Here is a 21,431-nt window from a genome sequence, read left to right as displayed (position 1 = left end):
CTAAGAGACTCAGGGCTTAAAATGACAGCTTTGAAAGCCATGAGGACACTTGGTCACCAGCCCCCACATTTGAAAGACAGCTGTCTGAGGCTCAGAAACAAGGGGACTTGATCAGGGCACCCAGCCTGACAGAGACAGCCTAGGTCTTCTCATGGCTGTCTGTCCAGAGCCTTTCAAAGTTGGAGAGGAGAAGTGGCTGACATGGAGCCAATGATGTCAAAATAACCCCTAAATCTTCACCCATTTTCACCCACAAATACTCTGAGGATGGCCAAACATTTAATTCTGAGGCTTTTCTTTCAAAGAGCTCCATCTAAATTTGATTATTTTACTTAACCATCAGGAAGCAGGGCGGGGGAGAGTGGGGATGGTTGGGGAGATCAGGTTTGGCTTCTCACTGGAGGTGCAGGATTTGTCTGGAAGCCGGGCAGCTCAGGCAGTGTGCACTGCTGGGGATGGAGACCTGGGACACCTTGCAGATGTCTCTGCTGGTTTTTCCTCATCTGGCCCCTTCTCAGAACTCAGACATAAATGCCATCTGGATCCTCGAAGAGTCTCCCATGGGGCAGGTCCTGTGGCTTGAAATTACCCACTGATGTCCCCAAATGTAATTTCACAGGATCACTTCCCTGGCTTGGAGCCCACCGAGAAGAGGTCCTCTGTGTGACTGAGGCTTCTCAGGAGCAACGGCTTTGGCCAGGTTTCCGGGTTTGTAGCAAGGTCACAGTCACGGGGTCATCCTGATGACTTGGGGAGGCTGCCTCTACTCTGCTCACTTTCCCACATGCATGCGATACAATGCTGGGATGCTGGCTCCGCCAGTGCAGGGAGGCTCTGTGAGTCACTCGGGAAGCCTTGCAGGCGGAGGTAGCGAATGAGTTTTTCATCAGCCACCTGCTCAGGTGCTGGCTACCTGGAAAGCCGAGTTCTGCAATGTGTTAGCAGTGGCCATCCCAGGCAACAGATGAACTCTGGGAGCACAGATTTGCCATCTTTAGCTTGGGTGTCTCAGATGTGTAAAACTGGGTTACACTATCAGCCTTAACTATGCCAAAGCAGACCTGCCTCATGGGAATCTGGAAGAAACTGTGGACTACAAATGTGTCCTTCACCCCTTCCCTCAGAGGTTGCATTCAGAAAGAATACATTTTAAGCAGCATTCATTTTTACCCTTTTTGCACTTGGGAGAATTTGGTCTGCAGAATTCACCAAATGGAACCTTATCAGATGTCCACTCTGCACAATGCAGGATTAAGGAAAATCTAAAATGCAAACAGCAGGAGCTCTGGTTCAAAGCCAGCATTGCAGAGCCTGAAGGCCCCTTCTCCTGAAGCAACTCCATCCTCAGGAGTGAGCCCCGCCCCCACCCCAGGTGCCCCACCACCAGGTCCTGCCCCCTGGTCATATGGCTTGGGGCTGAGATGACATGATGTCAAGTGGAGTCAACTTGATCTGTTATCCTGGGACTTGGACTTGAACTGGAAGTCGTGGAGGGCAGGAGTTAGGAGTAGTCTTACAACAGCAAAGAGCTCGGGCACCTTAGAGGAGTCAGCTGGGCTTGCAGACAAGGAGTAATGAGAACAACAAGCCACCAGGATGACAAACTCTTCCACTCAATAGGGAACAGTAGGGGATGGGAGAGGTGGGACCTTGCCCAACTGGAGAGACATGCCCCATCTAAAGGGGACGCTGCTACTCAGCTCCAGCCAGGCATTGCCATGAGGGAAGGGCCCAATGTGCTGCATTATTTGTCTTTCAAGAGAAGCCAGAAATTTAGATTTATTCTGTGAAAGTCTTCTGATTTTTGAAAGCTGTCAGCTATATTTCAGAACTATACAGGTCAAATAATCCATGTCTTTGATAAAATACTGCCTGAGAGTCAATGCTTTACCATATCTGCTTTTGAGAGAAGCTCCTTGCATTAGTCAGGGTCGTATCAAGAAACAAATTGATAATCAGAGAGGAGGGCTTCCAGAGGGATGATTTACAAAAGCATTGTTCGGCCTGGGGACTATGGTAAAAGCAAATGAGGAACTGTCTCCCACGTAAAATTCTAAGAGGCATTGAAAATCTCAAGGAATCAGGGTGCTGTAACTTACAATCATAATCAATGCAAAAAACCTATCATGAGCCAGCTGGCATCACGTTAAGAAAGACAGGATGGTATTGCTGCAATGTGGCCAGCTCAGAACTAGCCAAGGTGTGAAGAAGCTGCAAGGGACTGAACAGTGCTCTTTGTGGGAAAGCAGCTGTTGGGACAGCTAGAGCCGAAGGACGAAAGGTAGATGTGGTTATTAAAACAGGAGGAGAAGGTCTTGGTGAGGCTACCTGCAAGTGACCTGTGACTAAGGCCAAGGGACTTGACCAGCCAACACATCACCATGGTAGGAACCAGGAGGATGAACAACCACCCTCACTCTCCTCCTTCCTTTGCTCTCCTAACAGAACACATCACGGCCGAAACCTACCCAGAGGCCAAAGGGCACAGGACCTCAGTGAAATTGCCCAGAAAGTCCACTGATGCAGCCCAGAGAAACCTGGAGTGGGACAAGAAGGATGCAGAGGGGCTGAGGGACAAATGGAAGGGACTTGATCAAGGCCCACAACTTGCATCCTGCTCCCCAGCCTCCCTGAGGCCTGGAAATTTAGTGATGCCTGGGATTCGGTGAGATTCCCTGGCATCTTCCCAGTCTAGAGGAGTTGGTCTCTGATACTTGCCACCTGAAGAACCTTACCTAGCACACAGCCTGCCTGAGAGTGGTTGACCCACAACCAGTCAGACCTCAGGTGGATTCCACTAGGACTCGCCAGCTCACAAACAGAGAGAGTTCATCACACAAGCCCTCAACCAAGTGACTTGGCATTTCCTAATTCATAACAATCCATTGATAAGGATTGCTTATCATTGGTTATCAAAAACGAAAGAATTAGGCCGGGTCCACGAAGAAAGCTTAAATGTATTACTTTGATCCTGCTCTAAATTCAGGCATTGAGTTTGACGTACAATTCTGTGGGTTTCCCTTTGGAGGCAACACCATTGAATCTATCCTACTCAGCATTCTCAGAACTTTGACCAAGAAACTTACATAAATTTACTTAGGTGGTCTGTAAGCAGGAGCTAACAAGAGAAACAGAAAATTTGCAATGATTAGTAAAAGGCAGCTTTTGTAAGAATAAAAATTACTCTGGAAGTGAGTTCACCAAAAGCTTTACTTTAGGCACTGTTGTGGTCTGAATTGTATCCCCTTAAAATTCATACACTGGAGTCCTAACCCCAAGTACCATAAAATTTGACCCTATTTGAAGACTTTAAATCTTTAAAGTCTTTAAAGAGGTAATTGTATTAAAATGAGGTCATTGAAGTGGACCCAAATCCAATATGCCTTGTGTCCCTGTAAGAATAGGAAACCTGAACACCTACTCGTGCAGACAGAGGAGGATATAAAAACACAGGGGGAAGATGACCATCCACAAGCCAAGGAGCAAGGCCTGGGACAGAGCCCTCTTTCATGGCGCTTAGAAGAAAACAGCCCCACCGTCACCTTTGGCTTGGACTTCTAGCCTTCAGAGCTGTGGAAACAATTCTTTTCTTTTGTACACGCCACCCAGCCTGTGGCACCTTGTTCTGGCAGCCAGAGCTGACTAGTACAGGAGCCATGATGATGACCACAAATGCTTATTTAAAGGTTGTTAAATGTGCTATGTGCAGGAACTGCTGAGATATATAGCATGCACTAACTCACTTAGTATTCATAACCTCCATGGCTATAAGAATTATATCTCTACTTCCTAAGTGAGGAATCTGAGGTATCAAAGGTGAAGAGCTTGCCTCATGTCACATAAGAAGTCTTAGGGGAATTCGGATGGTAAATGTCTGTCTGGATCCAAACCCCGATCCAAATCTCTGCTGGTAACTACTCTGCCCTATTGCCTTTTGGGTGTGGAACTTTTCTACAGAAGCTTTCTTTTCCCGCCCCTCACTTTGTCTGTTACAAGCCAGACAAAGCGTACCATCAGATCTTACAGGCATCCATACCCCACCACCAAGTCCCTTCAGGGACACTGAAACCAGATCTTTCTGAGAATCGTGGTGTTAGTGTGAGATATGAATGAACCAATCTCATCCCTCACCCCAGGCAGGCAGGTAAGTGTACCACGATCTGATGGGTTGACCAGGTGTTTCTTAAGGAGAGTCCTGTTGGCCAGTCACAGTCCTGTTGGTCATACCACCTTCTCAAAGATGACCCTTAGGATGATTAAGGGGCTTGAAGCTGTGGCACTGCCTCTGAAACCCCTTTTTTGCTGCTTGCCAGTGCAAACACCCACCATTACCACCACCACCACTGTGTGGCACAGTTGCCAAAGGGAGTGAGCTGGGGACAAAACTAGTAGCCACCTCCTTTATAATGATTTGTAATGAGCAAGTGATGAGCATATGATAAGCCTAAGGCATAGTGAGCTCTCTGCAAATGTTAGTCTTTTCCCCCCTTTGCAACCAGTTGGTAAAGTCTTGCTCAGTGAAGACAAAACTTGGCTATAAACTTGTTGCTATTATCTGGTGAAGTTTGTGTGTATCCCTCAAGGTTCTAGATATTGAAATTTGGCCTTCATTTGTGAGGTATTAACAGAGTGGGTGACCTGAGGAGTGTAGCTCAGTGGTGGAACACTTGCCTGGCAGGCAGGAGGCCCTGTTTTGACCTTTCCACCACCAGCACTACAAAGAAACAAAAAGATGGTAGAAACTTAATCTGACTGTGATGTTCAGAAGTGGGATTTTTGGAAGGTGATTAGAATTAAATAAAATCACTAGGGCAGATTCCACAATTGAATCCTGGTGACTGTATAAGAAGGAGGAAAGAGACTGGAGGTGTGGCTCAAGTAGTAGAGTACCTGCTTTGCAAGCACAAAGCCCTGAGTTTGAACCCCAATCCCACCAAAAAAAAAAAAAAGAAAGAAGGGAAAAAGAGACCAGAAGAGACATGTATGCACACACAGTCTCTCTGTCCCTTGCCATGTGCGGCCCTATGCCACCTCAGGACTCTGACAGCAAGAAGTCAATCACCAGATGCAGACCCTCAACCTTGCACTTCTAGAACCATGGGCCAAAGCAAACCTGTTTTCATTAAAACTTATCCAGACTGGGGTGTTGTGTTATTCGCAACAGAAGGCAGACTAATACACTTGTGTTTGGGGTTACATTTTAATTTGCATTATTAAATGAAACCTCCTCTCATGGCTTTTGCAGAGTCAATGGCAAATCAGCCTTGTGTGTGTGTGAAGATTGGAAAGATGCAGGCTTTGCAGGTCCTTGCAGACATCACACCTTGAGAGCAGGACGCTGGCCATGGGAGCACTTCCAACTCAGCAGCCGCCTGCCAGGGAAGACAGCTCACGACATACAAAAGCAGGGAAGAGGCACAAGATCTCTATCCAAAGCCAGGATTCCAAAAATGATGACCCTGTCTCATCCCAGGCCTGTTTTGGCCAGACTCCCCTGCATTAAAAGTGCTCCTTTCCTGCTGCTCTCAGAAAAGGGAGTTGTGATTTATTTTGCAGTGAGTCATGCCAGCACAGCCTGCAGCCTGCATTCAAACACTGGGCTTCCTCTTTGCACAAAAAAAGTGTGGACAAAACAAAGCTGGGATAAGCTGGGTCATGGGCTTCTGGACCCTTCTGGACACTTATGTGAGGCAAAGCAAACCAGAGCCTGACTGACCACAGCTTTTCAGACCTGGGGAAGTGTGTTGCCACGGTAATGGTTTGAAGCAAACGATGAAACTGGTGCTAGGGGCAGGAGACCCACACACATTTCCTGAGAGGGAAGAGAGAAACACAGAGGGGATTCACTATCACTGGGTAGGATTTCCACGTTTTGTCTGAAAAAGGTATTTCTAGCTCACCTTATGTTGGAAAATTGTGTTCTGAACTCTGAACACAGTAGACTTAGCACATCCTGAATGTCAGAGATCATTTAAAATCAGATGAGAGGGAAGGAAGTAAAGTTGAGAGTCATGGTTGTTGTCCAGTCTAAGCCTGATAAAAAGCACTGGATAATGGCCTATTTTTAGTCATGTGGGATGGTCATTAGGAGCAGAGCACAGAGATCGGGCACCAGCTCTCTGACAGGTTTTGTGAAAGACATTGACCAGTATAGAGAAATCATTTAATCTCTGGGTACTTCAAATTAGATCACCACAGAAGTGAGTAAGACCTGTAGAATTTCACATTGTGGGGAAAAGCAGGAAGAGTGACTTCATACACTTAGTTTGCAATTCTAATTATTCTTTTATTTTAAAACCAGATTACATTGTCAGGAAACATGTCAACCTATTTGTTTATTTATATCTAATTATGGCTCCTACAAAGGCTTATGAGGTGTTCTGACTTGTAAGCCAATACTGTATTTGAATAAAACTACAGATTTTGCTAAGAGAAAACCAAGTTCAGGTGGGTCTATGCCCAGCCCCAAACTCATCTCTGTGTTCCTCAAGTCATTTGCTGGGTTCCCTGGTTGTAGAGACAAAGGAAGTCATTAATTAGCAAGTGACAAAAGTTCTGGAATAAAATCAGTGGACTATGCTTGCTGCTCAGCCACACACAGAAACTAGAGGATATAGAGGACGGGGATGGCCAGAGAGCACAGCCAAGGAGCACTTCTTCCCTAGCATAAAATCCATATCTAAGAGTTTGGGTGTGTTAGAACCACGCCTCACAAGGTAAACGTACGCTTTGGGTTTATGCCACCAAAATGGGAAAAATCTCTGCATAACTCTCATCTACACTATTCAATTTGATTCTCATGCTACTTTGAAAAGCTAAGGCAGTGAGAGAATCTCCACTTCATGGGAGGTGAAGCAAATGCTCACAGAGAACAAAAACTGTCCAAGGCAGCTTTGTACATAGGGCACAGTGTAGCTTATGAGATTTTGTGGCCACAAAATAGGAGAATCAGGCTCTAAATTCAAGGCCACTTGTCACTAGCCCTGTTCCATCAAACTTCAAGACATTACCACTCTCCTCTCCCCACCTTCCACGTGAAACCTCTACTCAAACACAGAAGCTGTAACAGCAGCCATGACAGCCATTTAGAGGCAAATGTCTTTGCTCTGTAAAATTTTACTCAGACACTACCCTATGGCGTCACAAACTTTAGATAGAGAAATAATTTCCAGTCTAATATCTTTGTTCTATGGAAAGGTGAGGAAACTGAGACATCTGCCTACTGACCCTAAATCACATAGCTTAAATTATTTGTCACATTGGGCAACTGAAACGTTAAGATTAATTCAGTCATTCCACAGCTTACAAGAAATAGAAAGTGTCCTATTTACAAGATGGGAATCCAATTAAACACCTTCTTTTGTCATTGATTATTCATTTATTGGACTTTTAGTTTGCCATGAACTGTGGAGGACATAAAAATGTATTAGGGAAAGTACATAAAATATGTAACTAAAAACAAGACAATATAATATAACAAATGAGTTCAATCAAGCACTTATTTACATATTGAATTCCTACGTAAGACACTTATTGTGGAAGGTGCTAGCAACAGAAAGATGAAAGACACAGTCCTAACTCCTATCATAAAAAATTAAAATTAGCACACACAAAGTGCCTTTGAATCTTAGGAAGGGGAGAGAATGTTTTGTCTAAAGCAAACTTGCATGCTGATGAGGAAGATAAAAGTATAAATCGGTCCATGCAAAAATAGGTCCAAGGTCACAGTTATTAAAAATGAAAGCAAGTGCTATAGCTTTATGAAAAATATTCTTGGTTATATATATGTTCCTCAGTAGAAGATAACTTATTTTTAAAATTTATTAATTTTAAAGTAGCTATGGGTAATATTTACCTCATGTGCCAAACCAAAAGACTAACAAGTAGAAAGAAGGCAACAAAAGTACTTGTAAATCTGAACGAATCTCTGTGAAATGAGATAAATGTTAAAATAAATTTGCATCAAGCTCAGACATAGGCTTGCTGATGGGAGAAACAGGATTATCTACAGCTAAACCAGTCGCTCTTAGTAATTGAAATACTTTGTGAAGGTTTGGGATGTGAAGAAAACTCCAGCTATTCAGTCAAAGAATTCCTGCAGGTTCTATGAACTCTGTCCTGCAGGCATGAAGTTGTTTGACTGAATCCTTCCATGAGCCCTACTGTGAGAACAGTATCTAATTCTCACACTGTGTTATGAGATGGGGAAATCCAATTCTCGGTGATTACTTTCTGGTCTTGTAGTTTTGTTTCTGACCATCCCAGGATCAATGACAACAGTCTAACATGCCTGGTCTTGCTTAGTAGCTTGGGCCTCGAGCCTCTGTAAATATCTCTTCCTATACAATTGGGAAACTCAGAGATTCAGCAGACTTCACCCTTCTTGCTATCTTATAGCCTAAATAATAGATTTGTTGGCCTCAGCAATGAGAAAAGCTAATTAAGTCTTTATCCAACTCTCAGACCAGAATGAAACAACTCTTTCTGGTTACAGCATTTCTTATATTTTTGCATTAGAGAAATAATATTTAAACCACAATTTAGGAATCACTCTCTTTCTCAAGAGTAGAAGGGGTGTATTATTGAGTCTGTGCATTTACGAACACACTCATGAGCTTTATTGTTTTTAGTCTTTAATTCATTTTTCCCCATGATAGAGAAGTATTTCAAGTGGCCACAGGAACAGGAGTAACTTGGACTGAGGAAAACATGGACAAAATGATATCTGAGCCTCAGAAATTGCACTTAAACTTAAATCAATAAATGAGCTAGCTTAAAACTATTCCATCTAATTTGTTTTGGTCTTCTAGACTTAATGTAGATGGAACTTAAAAGCACACAGAAGGTAGCATTATTATCACTGACCAGAATATTTTGGTTATTAAGACATCTATGGGTTCATATTTGGGTGAACTTTAGTTGAAGCTCAACAGTAGAGTGGGCACAGTGGTCAGAAATGGATTTAGAATGAGAAGCAAAAAAGACTATACTTTTTTCAAAATCCAAGGTTTCTGTTGTTGTTATTTAAAAAAAACAAACAGGCTTAAATATAGACCCAGTCTCTTCCTGCTGTGATAATTCTTTCTATTAAGGTGATGGATTGAAGAGTGGTCCAGAAGACTCTTAAAGGAATGGACTACATTGTTAGTGAGATAGATATTCTGATATACCACACTTAAATTAGATGCTATTTATGAAATCTTTTTTAATCTTCCCAGAAATTTTTTAACAGTACTGTTGCCTCCACTTTTCAGTTGAAGAAATGATACTTGAAAATAATTAAGTAATTTGCTGAGATTCTAGAAGTGGAGGTATAACAGGTTTGGAAATGAGGCTGATCTGACTGTCCACATTCCTGGACTTTACACACAACCAACACATGTGTCAGTGACCACGCATGCCCCTCTGGAGAAGGAGAGGAGTACAGCACAGGTTCTATTCATTTGAGGATGGGAACTCTTTTAATTGGCACATTGATATGACAATGTTCACGGAGTATTGTATGATAATTCGGTATACTCATGCAACATGTAATGATCAAATCAGGGTAATTCGCATTTCTAGTTCCTCAAATGTTGATCATTTCTATGTGTTGGGAACCTTCAGACTCTTCCAGTTAGTTTGCAATATATAATCAATCATTGTGGACTATAATATTGCGGTGAGAACTTCTTACCCACATGTGAACACCTTGGACTCAACTGAATCCAGACCTCTGTTGACTTCAAATCTCAGTGGACTCAATCTGCCTCTCCAGCAGCCCCATCAGGAGGAGACAGGGTTCTCGCAGTTCACACAGGGCATCCGCAGCACAGGAACATGGAATTCCATGCAGAGCACAGTCTCATAGTCACATAGTCACACAAGGTCCTTGAAGCTGTGACTGATGGCAACCCTGCCTGACCTTCTCAGAGGCCCCCACTCATCAGATCTGCAGAGCATTGTCCCAGGTGCTTGCTGATGGTTACCGCAGCCTCGTGGGTTGCCAGGGCCCATCGACCACACCCTTAGGAACTCTGGTGGTTCCAGGCTCTCTGGCCCAAAGCAACCAGTTTTTGAAATCTAGGAGTTAGTTCACTAAACTGGTTTCAAGTTACATGCTCTTACAGCTCTGAGGGGAAATTAAACCTGCCTGCCTATTGTCTGTGCTGTAAATAACCCCTTCTTTCTCTGGCATTTCTCCCAGCACTGGAAGCCCTCTCCTGGGGGTAGAGGGTAGCTAACGGATTGATTTTGTCAAATGAAATTTAAGATGTCTCTGCTTTCTGTGTATCCTTCTGGCTCTGCACTGTTGTAGGCTGAATCTTCTACAAGTTTCTCTTGTTTCTTCAGTGTATCTGTAGGACAAGGCACAGTAAGAGGCTATCTTCTGTTTTCAGTGTCATTACCATTCACTGTCCAATGGTCAGCTGACAAATAGTCCACTAAATTTGATTTAAGAAAGGGAAAAAGGAGAAATATACACACGCAAGCACCTTTGACTCAGCCCAAGCTAGGTGATACCTTCTTTCTCCTTCCTTTTTGAAACCTGGATGTAGGTGGAATGGCTGAGATGGCCTCTGAAGCAGCTCACCTGTGTACCTTGACAACGCTCTGGCTCAGTACAGGTGCTGGGTAGCCCTGCCTTGGGAATTCCCAGTCCTCCGACAGCCAGTGTGTAGACGAGGAGACAGCACACACCCCTTAGGGGGAGTACGTTGGGGTACCTGAAGAGGGCTGGTGACCCTGTCACTCTCCTATGAACTCCTGCCCCTATGGCTGCATGGGGTGTGACATTACCAGCGGAGGAAGTGGGTCAACTCAGAGTCAAGGGACTGGGTTCGAATCACATCTTCTTACTGTGTAGTCAACATTAAACCTATGCCTGAACTCTCTGTGTAACTAGCCAAATACCAGTTTATGGGGAAAAGGACCTTGAAAATGTCAAAACGCATTATCACAGTAGTAGTGACATTAGGAGACTCCGAGGCTCTTCTTAGATTTGTTCCAGTGCTGCTACTTCTACTATGTTTAGAAAGGAAATTTTTTTAAAGATGAATTTATCATTGTCATAACTGACACCTTCGTTAATCACATGCCAGAAGTAGACTGGACACCAGATGAAATAGTCATCAAGATCATCTCTGAGCAGCTGGTGGCATTTCTGGTATTTCTGACATGGAACACACCCCTGCACTGACTCCTCAGCAGAGTCACATGGTGCACTGCAAGTTGCCTCCGGACCACACAGCATCACAGGGCTATTTTAAATGCCTTCTACCCACTGCCCCACGCTATCTGGGTTACACCCTTGAGCAGCCTGGTTCCTGTCTGATCAACCACACAGAGACCAAAAGAATAAGGAGCTAATGTAATTGGTTGAAGTCATTTCCAGAAATACCAAGAAGGTATCTGAATTCTAAACAGGAAATCATAATAATCAGACCAACGGAGCATCCAAATTACTTTAGGGAAACCAGTTGTTACGAAATCAGGTTACAGACACACCAAGGTCAGTTATTGAAATAGGCTTCTTTTTCATTACACCCATTATTCATGTACATTCCGTGCTCATTCTAGAATGCATCTTTAGTACTCACAATCTCTACAGTTCATGAAATAACACCATCATACATCAACCTACTTTAAAATGCATCTTGACCCATGATGTGGGACCAAAGGAGTGGTTATATTTACCAGCAGGATTCATGGGCAGTCTCAAGCAAAACAGACAAGCAGCCTTAGGATTGCAGCAGCAAATTTAAATTGGGGCCACAGGAAGGAAATTCACAAGCCTTTTTAGGTTGATCTGAAACCTGCTTTCCACACCCCTTTGTAGTTCAGCCCTCTTATGCCCTAGTCCCTTTATACAGTAAGAACTTTGAATGTGGGGGGCATACAGTATTGACAAGCAACAAAATGTGGAATCTTCTTTCTTTTTTGGAAAGTGACAACAAATAAGCAATCTAGAAAATGTGGATAAGGTGAAGGAAAGAGTGAGAGGGAAGAAGAGTGATATGAAAAGGAAAATGAAACAGGACGACTTTCATGGTATCCTGTATCTGACATGAGCTTGGGTTGCACTGTACATTCCTGTGGGGATGGGGCAGTGTTGGGACTGATTCTGGGAAAATTCTCCCTTGCTCTACAGATCTCAGGAGTCCTCAATACAGTGTACTCCATTTTGTGGTAGTTGTTCTCTTCCTTCCTTCCTTCCTTCCTTCTTTCCTTCCTTTCTTCCTTCCTTCCTTTTTCTCTTTCTTTCTTTTCCCCCATTTCCCAGTGATGGGCTTGTCAGTGACTGGCTGGAAATGAGTTCATTATCACCGGCCACTTACAAAGCAACAGGACATCTTCTGTCCTAAGCACTCACAGGTTACCCATCAATCACTTTCTATCGAGCTTGAACTAAGATCCATGAATTCAAAAGCTGCAGTTTAAAATTTTTATAGGCAAGCTAATGGAATATCAACTTCTACAAAGCTGATTCTTCAATAACACACTTGAAGGACACAGTCCTCTGCCATTGAAGGAGCTCTGGATTTTGGGTTTTTTTTCACTAAGGGGAAGAGCATTTACTAAGTCACTGGTGTGTACCCAGCACTGTGTGGTGTGCTTTCCATAAATTATATCAAATCTAAACTGCTTCTAAGTGGGACACTCCCATTATTTTATGTACCACCAGGAAAACAAACATGCTACCAATTAAATATAAAATGCCATCCACAGTGTGTTTCCTGTGAAGCAGGGAGGGCCCAAGCCTCAAGGCGCCTCATTTTCATACCTTCCCAATGTTCCAGGAAGAGCCCCACAATACATTCACATGGCCATGTTTTTGTGAAATTTGCAAAAGTAAGATATTTTAACTGCAATCTGGTAGACCATTGTCTCATTCCACTCTGACTTCCCCTCTGTCACACTTCCCCTTATGTTGGGTGGCACTGGAGAGTCCATGGGCAATCTGGGGATCCTACAGAAGGGGAAGTTGACTAGGGAACACCTTTAGTCTGGGTTTAGTGGGATAGGTTTATCGTGGTCACTGGAATGTCTATGCAGTTAAGTCACTGCTGGTCATTCTGGTGTAGAAATGGCTTCACCCTTTCCACCTACTACCACACCAGCTCTCTGGTGGCCAGACACTCAGATGTGGGACTAGAAGTTGTGTTCAATGTAATCATGTCCCACCGAGCTCACTAAAAGAATGTGACATGAGGAGTAGAAAAATAGCAAAGTTCAAAGCATATGGAGCCAGAAGTTAGTCTGTGGAAATTCTTCCAAACCTTACAGCTCACATGTGAAAGAAGCTTCTCAGAGGTTTCCCCAAGTTTGGCAGCAATGTTAAACTTTATAGGTCACTAGCAAAAATACATTACAAAGCTGGGAAACACTTTTCTGAGTTTTCAAGAGTAAAACTAAATATCCAACAACCATACAGAAAACTGAATTGTCTATTTCTCTCCATAGAAAACGGTATAACAAATTCATTATCAAATAGACCACTTGGACCAAAACAAAGCAGGGCAGAGAACTATTACAGCAGTATGTCAGACAGTTCATCCTTAAAATATCATTGGGTTTTCTTGGGGGGGATACTTTATGTTATTGGTGATGCATACCTTTTTTGATTCTTCATCTAATGATAATATTACCCAATAATGTAGGTATTATCATTTTCCAGATGAGAGAAGCTGAAATTTTCTCCAGAATTGAGACTTCAGGGTTAATATTGCCATGATTTCATCAGCAATGTTCAAAACTTTTGATGCCACAAAAGGAGGTCCGTGCTGAGCTTGAATGGAGTCACTTCTTGAGGAGCCCTACGGTTCCTCTAACCCTGCCAAGTTGGTAAAATGCAGAGTCAGGATTAGAACCAGATTTTCTGTTCTAAACCCAGAAGTCTTGCCACAGCCTCTTTGGAAAAGAACTGCTGCAAGCCACTTCCTCCTTGCAGAAATTTCTATGCCCTATTAACCTTCCTAAAAGGTTTTTTGTCTTCAGCCTTATGGGCAATGCTGCAATTTTGAAACTACCTTCCATTCAGGAATTTCACGAGTTTAACAAAGGTTCCATCCCCAAACTCTGCTCCTGGTCCCTGTGCATCACCAGACCTGTCGGAAAGGACTTTGCCATGAGACACTCATTTAAGACACTAAAGTCCCCTTCTTTTCAAAATGAACATATCTACTTAGAAGGAGAAACTGAATAAGGAGTCATTTTTGGTCATTAAGAACTTAGCAAGAATATAATTCAAAAGAGCTAACACTGCAGGATTCCTGAGAGGAAGGCAGACTGTTGGCCCTGGCCAGGTCTGTTTTGTTTTGGAAAAGTAGGGCACAGAAACAGGGTTCTAGGTAACCAGAGGGCAGCAGTGCTGTGGCCATTCCACTTCTAGCCTATCGAGCACGTTGCAGTTTTCTAAAGCAACTTGATTAGTTTCCAGTACAGAATTCTTTTTCACAAAAATCCAGAATTTCAGGGGGTTAGGTACAAGTGAGTGGCCTACTGTAGAGCTGGGACTGTGTATCATGGAGGACTCCATCACCAGCCTCCAGCCTGAGCTTCTGGTTTCCCTTCACCGTGATTTATGGGGAGAAAGCCAGGAGTCCTTGAGTCTGTGTAATTTCTTACACACAAATTTTGTTGCAAGAGTAAGCTGAGACTACATTAGAGAGAGAGAGAGAGAGAGAATCAGATACTAAAGGGAGTTATGAGACTCCTAGGTTAAGACCTCTGTTTCAGAACAAAAATGCTGAAACAGAACCAGGACAAGTCTCAGGGAGGTGCTGTTATCATAAACACACTCAAATGAGACCAGAAATAGGATGCGTGTGATTAAGGAAAGGTGTTTTACACTTAATTGCTTTGTAATGTTTTTAACTTGTTAAGAATTTCCCATTTTTATGAAATCATTAAAATAATTATGTAAGACTTACTCCTTAAAATGGCCTGAATTATTTAAATAATACTAAATGATTCACCAGGCCTTCATTTTTAAAATGCTAGATCATTTTATTTTGAAAAAACATAATTGAGTGAGAATCCAATTTTTGGCCTGAAGTCAGACTATTAAGCAGAAAATATTGAGCTGCATAGAAATTCTCTTACCCTCATTTCATTTTGACCTTCTATTCCACAGCTATTTTTTAAATATATTTTTCACTCTATGTTTGGAAGTGCATTACTTATTACTTGAACAAAAGCAGTAATTTGTTTCTGTTAGTACAAAAAAGCTCTGCCAACTCAACCAGCTTCCTGAATCAACAAAAAACATGATAACATTAGGACTTACTTTAAAAAAAAAAAAAAAAACAGCTCTCTCTTAAGAAAGTAGCTCCTCTGTTTGACCTTCATCTTTCTTCCTTGATCCATCGTCCTCTGATGTAGCAATACTTTCATCTCATATTTCTGTCCCTCAAGTCCTTCCAGTCCTTGACCCACCATCACACAGAGAAACCTACTTTTAGTACCTGAGTCAGGCCTTTTCCAGCTTATGACTTTTCAAGGAAAGACCTATTCTTAGCTTGAGAGAAGCTGTAGACTGGAATGATGCACCCTCTGAGAGGGATGTTTGTTCAACATTGGTTGCATATACAGACTCATTGCATTCCCGCAATATCACCAGTTGAAAGGGTTTGTTAAATGTAGAGGTTTTGGTTGTATGGAGCTTTCTTTTTCTTCTTTTATTTTTAGTGGTAGAGATTAAACCCAGGGTGTTGCATGTTAGGCAAGTGTTCTACCCGTGAGCTACGTCCTCAGCCCACTAGGGCTTGTTTTGTCTCGTTCAATTCTGCAAAGAAGATTGCTGAATTTCTCTGTGTCTCTCCAATACTACTGGCCACAGGAGACCATCAGATGATGAGAGAATAGTTATCCATAATATTATTCCTAGATTTGGGGAATTCCCCATCTTAGAGGTACTATCCTTCTCGTAGTGGAAGACAGAAAACTGACTTTCCCTGCTTCCCTTGCAGCTAGGCCTGAGCCATGTGACCTGAGCTTGTGTGTCAAGTGTTCTTACATATGGCTTCATTGGCAGTGAGCCCCTGAGGGAATCAACTGTGCAGAATCCATTTCCTACAAAGGGCAGTCATGGGGGCTTTCAAGAGCAACTGTGCTGTGGGGTCTGCACCTGAAGGCAACAGTAGGGCTCTTAGCTGACTCATTTCCAAGTGGGTTGGTTTTTGAGCCTTGTTCTGGACTCCTGGCCCCCCCAGCCTGACCCTCTGGCTTCCCTGGAGTTTTGAAGGTGTCTTAATATCCATTGATAAAGTCCCTTTTCTGTTTAAAGTATAGTGAGTGGGTTCTGTTTTTTGTGACTAAGATTCTTGGCAGACACAGTGCCCACCAAGCTTCTTTTGTACCCAGTGGTGTTCTCCCCTTCTCCCCAGGCCTTGGTCCCCTCTGCCATGAGCTAAGTTCTTTCCTGCCTCAGGACTCACACGTGCTGTTCTTTCACCTGCTCCAACTCTGGCTTCCTCCTAACCTCGACACAGTTCACAACACAGCATATACCCTCCTGGCCTCCCATACTTGCCCTTGTGACACTCATCACAATTCAAATTAAATACTTAGTAGGTTAATCAATGTTTTTATCCCCAAAGAGTACTAACAACTAACAATTGTTATTTCCAAATGCTAGGAAGACTTCTAAGCATTTAACCTTCACTACAATCCTGAAGAAGTATTATCATAAAACCCATTTTACAAGAAACTAAGGCTTAAAGCAACTAACAAATCTTAGGTCACACAAAAAGTATGTGCTGGAGCCCAGGAAATCTGACAGCAGATTACAGTCCTAAACCCATCTGTGATCTCTATAGTGGGTAAGGAAATCAGGAGTTGTATGACTCTCTATACATTTTTAGCTGGGTTTGCATGGTCATTTTACAAAGCACACAAATAATTTTAGTTGATGTGCATAACATAAAATATATAATTTATCAATAAATAAAAATTACTTTTTCTAATGTGGCTGTGTGATGAATGAAATTTGGGCGCTACTGCTGCCAGCAGTGAGCTCTGTGAAGGCAGGACTCTTGTCCCCAGGAGCTAGAACAGCACCTGACACATAGTAGGTACCCAGTAAATATATATTGACTGAATGGTGCTCTCCTCCCAGTGACATGCCAGAACTAACAAGACAAAGAAAGCCCCAGTGTCCCATAGATAAGTTCAGGCCCAATATTTTTGCATCTGTGAAGACTTCTTCTTTGCTCCTTCTCAGATTCTGAATCTAAATCAAGATGTTTCCATCCATGCTGGCAGACTCTCCATACCCAATAGAGAACGTCCATTGAGCAAGAGGTGACAGCAGCCCTAGGAGCAGCCTATGATCTCCCCACCCCAGTCCTCCTGTGCTGGGTACCAAACCCTGAGCCTCAAAGAGGCCAGGCAAGCTCTCTACCACTAAGCTCCATTCCTGGCCCCTGGGATTTCTTGCATTCTTTTGTGCTGACCTGCAGTCCCTAGCAATGAAGACAGGGTGGGGATGGGTGGGGCAAGGTGCAGTCAGGGACATGCTTAAGAAAACTCATTCCCGTCCCCCAGGCCTCCTCGTGCTCTCTCTGCCTCTGCTGGCCTCCCATCCTCCTTTCTCTGCAGATATAAGGACTTGCAAAGATTTTGGGGTAGGAGCTCGGCATACCTGAGCAGGCAGAGAGGGAAGGGACTGCAGTATGGGTGCTTAGCATAGAGTGAAAGGGACTGATGGTCTGAGGGTGTAGTCCTTTCTCCTTCTCTAGCCACAGGGTGGAACCTCACCAAACATTCTGGAGAAGTTAAAAATAACTTCAAGCCACCTTCCAATGTGGTGAAAAGATGCAACTCACTAATCACATGGGGGTGTATTTCCCATTCATCCCTTGAAGGCATGGTTTCAGACACAGCTCCTGTCCTACACATGGTTTCTTCCATCATTTTTAGACTTGCATGTCAGTTGAACTGTGTTTAGATGGGTTGTGAGTTGCTGCGTCTTTAAGGACTGGAAGGCTATAGGGTCAGCACCAGCAGCCTGTGGAAACCTCAGACCCAGCCACCAGCAAATGTCCACATCCCAGGCTGCAGGTCCCCAGGTGGGGGATGCCAGCCAGGAGGATGCCACAGCTGTGTTGGCAGGCACAGGTGCCACTCATGACAGAGCGGACTCAAAGGGTCAGCCTGACCTCTGTAAGTCCCTATGACCACAAAGCAAGCGCCCATTGTCAGACTCACCACCAGTCTTGCTTCTCCAACCTCCTGCCACCTTCACAGCAGACAGTCTCAGTGCATTTGGCCACACAGGAAGTGACAATTGACTGCTGCAGAGATGGACTAGAGGGTGGTGACAGAGGCTACTCCTGAAGTTGTGCCCTGCTGTGTTGGAAAACAAAAAGGGGGTTTCCACAGGACACCTGCCACACATACTTCTCACTTATTTAAAACATAAAATTTAATGGAAACCTTCAATACATGTTTACATTTTATTTTAATTAAAAAATTGTATAGGTTTGGGGTACAATGTGATTTTTATATACATATATATTATGGAATGATTAAATGAAGGCAATTAATATATCCATCACTTCACTATACTTAGCATTTTCTTTGTATGTGGTGGAAATATTTAAAATCTACCCTTTTAATAATTTCAAAATATACATTATATGATTAACTATCATTACCATGCTCAGTACATTTTAAAAGGTATTTTAAAGACACCTTGAAAAACACTTCATAAAACACATTTTAAAGATTTTTTCTCAACAAACATGTAACTGATATGTATAATCATTGCTATGGCATGACTGTCCTCCAAGTTCCTGTGTTGAAGCTTGATCCCAACTGTGGTAATATTAAGAGGTAAGGCCTTGGGAAACTGATTAGGACCCAAGGGCCTCACCGATGGAGTCTTGCTTATAAAAGAGCTGGAGGGAACTAGTTTAGGGCTTGTTTTGTTTTGTTTTGTTTTTCTCTTCTGCCTTTTGCCACGTGAGGAAAAAGGTGCCATCCTGAAAGCAAAAAGCAGGCTTCATCATGTACCGAACCTGCTGGCATCTTAATCTTGGACTTCCCAGCCTCCAGAACTGTGAGAAATACACTTCTATTGTTTATAAATTACCCAGTCTCAGGTATTTTGTTACAGTAGCACAAATGGACTAAGATGATCACCAACTCAACAATTGTTCACTTAGTGCTTGCAATATGCTCATTGCTGGGAACATAAATAATGTAATACATACAATGTAAAATTGTATATATTCACACATCCATGCTCATACCAAACATTTTATACAAATATATATATATGTAGTCTATGAATGGGTATGTTATGAAATTCAAGCTAAAATATTAGCCATCTAACCTTGACATCAAATGAATTAATTGATTAACAGCTAAACCAAGAGTAGAAAAACACCTACTTCTGTTATTGCCTTACTTGTGATTCTGAACCAGACGTGTTTACCTGAAATCCTCAGGAGCTTTTTAAGAGTGCAGATACCAGAGCAGTGCCCCAGATACATGAAATCAGTTTCTGAGAATGAGTGTCAAGAATGTGACCTTTGCAAAGGCTCCCAGATTACTGTGACGTTCTCCTCTCAGTCAGAGCCACAATCCAGATGATCTGAATGGTAGCTGAACAGCTGAGAGTCACATGTACTACTCACTAATAGCTGACTAAAAGACAAATTTCATTGTTATTTTCACATAATTGCCTTTAGACATGGCCACATTTATTGAGCACAGGCTGTTTGATGGAAGTGTGAGGGGGCAGGGATTTTCAGCTAAAAGGGGACACAAAGCATGACAGACACTGTGACCAAGAGACCTGGGGCAAAAAGGAGGAGGATCCCAGGGAGGACACAAGGAGGGAAGATAGGAGACTACCTCAAGCAAAGTAGTTGCCAAGAAATGAAGTCCCTCCCAGCCACCCAGAATGTCTCAAACCCAACTCACTAGAAAAAGGGTCCATATTCCATGTGCCCACTGGGGAGGCCCAATCAACCACAGGCGAAGGCAAAGCAAGGGCCAATAAGCCCCACATTTAAAAGTTCAGACAAGCTGGTGGCGTGGCTCAAGCGGTAGAGCGCCTGCCTAGCAAGCCAGTGGTTCTGAGTTCAACCCCAATACTGCCAAATAAAAAAAATGTTCGAGAAAAAGTTCAGGCAAAAACACTTGTGGCAGAGCTGGGGGTGTAGCTAGCAGAGCACGTACTTAGCATGTGAAAGGCCCTGGGTTCAATCCCAGAACCAATCCCACCCCCAAACAAACACTTAGGATGACAGGCTGAGTGGCTCAAGTAGTAGCATGCCTACCTAGGAAGTGTGAAATGCTATTAGTGCCAAGGAAATCCATTTCTTTAAAGAGGTTCATTTTAGGCAAAAAAAAAATGTAAATCATAGTGGATGTTTATTAAGTGTTTATTCTGGACACTACTCAAAGTGCTTTGAACAAATGAGTCCAGGGGCTGGGTGTAATATCAGTTACTTAGGAGGTGGAGATGTGAGAATCACTGACTGAGGTCAGCCTTGGCAAAAGCACAAGACCCTATCTGAAAAATAAACTAAAAGCAAAAAGGATTAGGGGCAAGGCTCAAGTGATAGAGCCCTGAATTCAATCCCCATGACAAAGAAAGAAAGAAAGAAAGAAAGAAAGAAAGAAAGAAAGAAAGAAAGAAAGAAAGAAAGAAAGAAAGAAAGAGCCCAATACTACCATTAGATATTCTATTATTACTATTACAAGCCCACAGGTGAGTGGAGCTGAGTCTTAATCAAGCAGCTCCAAAAGACAAATTTAAAAACCTTGCTGCCATCAACAAGACCCTCTGTGTCTCTGCATGGTGGCCTGCCCCTACCTTCAGGACACTGACTCAGTCTTGGGCATTGTATCTGTGCCATCAGGGCGACATGTGCTTGGGCCATTGTCAACAAAAGAGCAGCCCTTCCCCCAGCATGGCCAGGGCAGTGACAATTAGCAGAGGACCCGAAAGCAGTGCTGTGCAGCCCAAAAATAACACAAGTCACAATTATAAGTAGCATAGGAATTTTACATTTTTTTGTAGGAGTACGTTAAAACAAACAAATGGTAAAGTTAATGTATTTTACTCAACCCAATATATCTAAAGTATTATTACTTTAACATATCCACATGAAAAATTGTTAATGAGATACTGTATATTCTCTTTTTTGTGTAAAGCCTTTAAAATCCAGAGTGTGTTTTCTACTTACAGCACATCTCGATTTGGGATGCTCCATACCCACATGTGGCTAGTGGCTTCCGTCAGGCACAGCAGGATTCCAGAGGAAAGCAACCGTGGAGATCAAAAAGCGAAATCTGCTCTCAATGCTAACTTGAAGGATTTGAGATCTTTTTCATACTCTTTTAATTTGTTAATAATTTTCCTTATAGAACGTCTTCTTTTCCAACCCACACAATTATTTGGGGGTGATTCCTTTTACATTTTAGTAGCCTGTATA

The sequence above is a fragment of the Castor canadensis genome, chromosome 4, assembly GCF_047511655.1.
Source record: "Castor canadensis chromosome 4, mCasCan1.hap1v2, whole genome shotgun sequence".
Classification (NCBI taxonomy): Eukaryota; Metazoa; Chordata; class Mammalia; order Rodentia; family Castoridae; genus Castor; species Castor canadensis.
The sequence above is the reverse complement of the archived record's forward strand: the minus strand, read 5'-3'. Positions refer to the sequence as shown.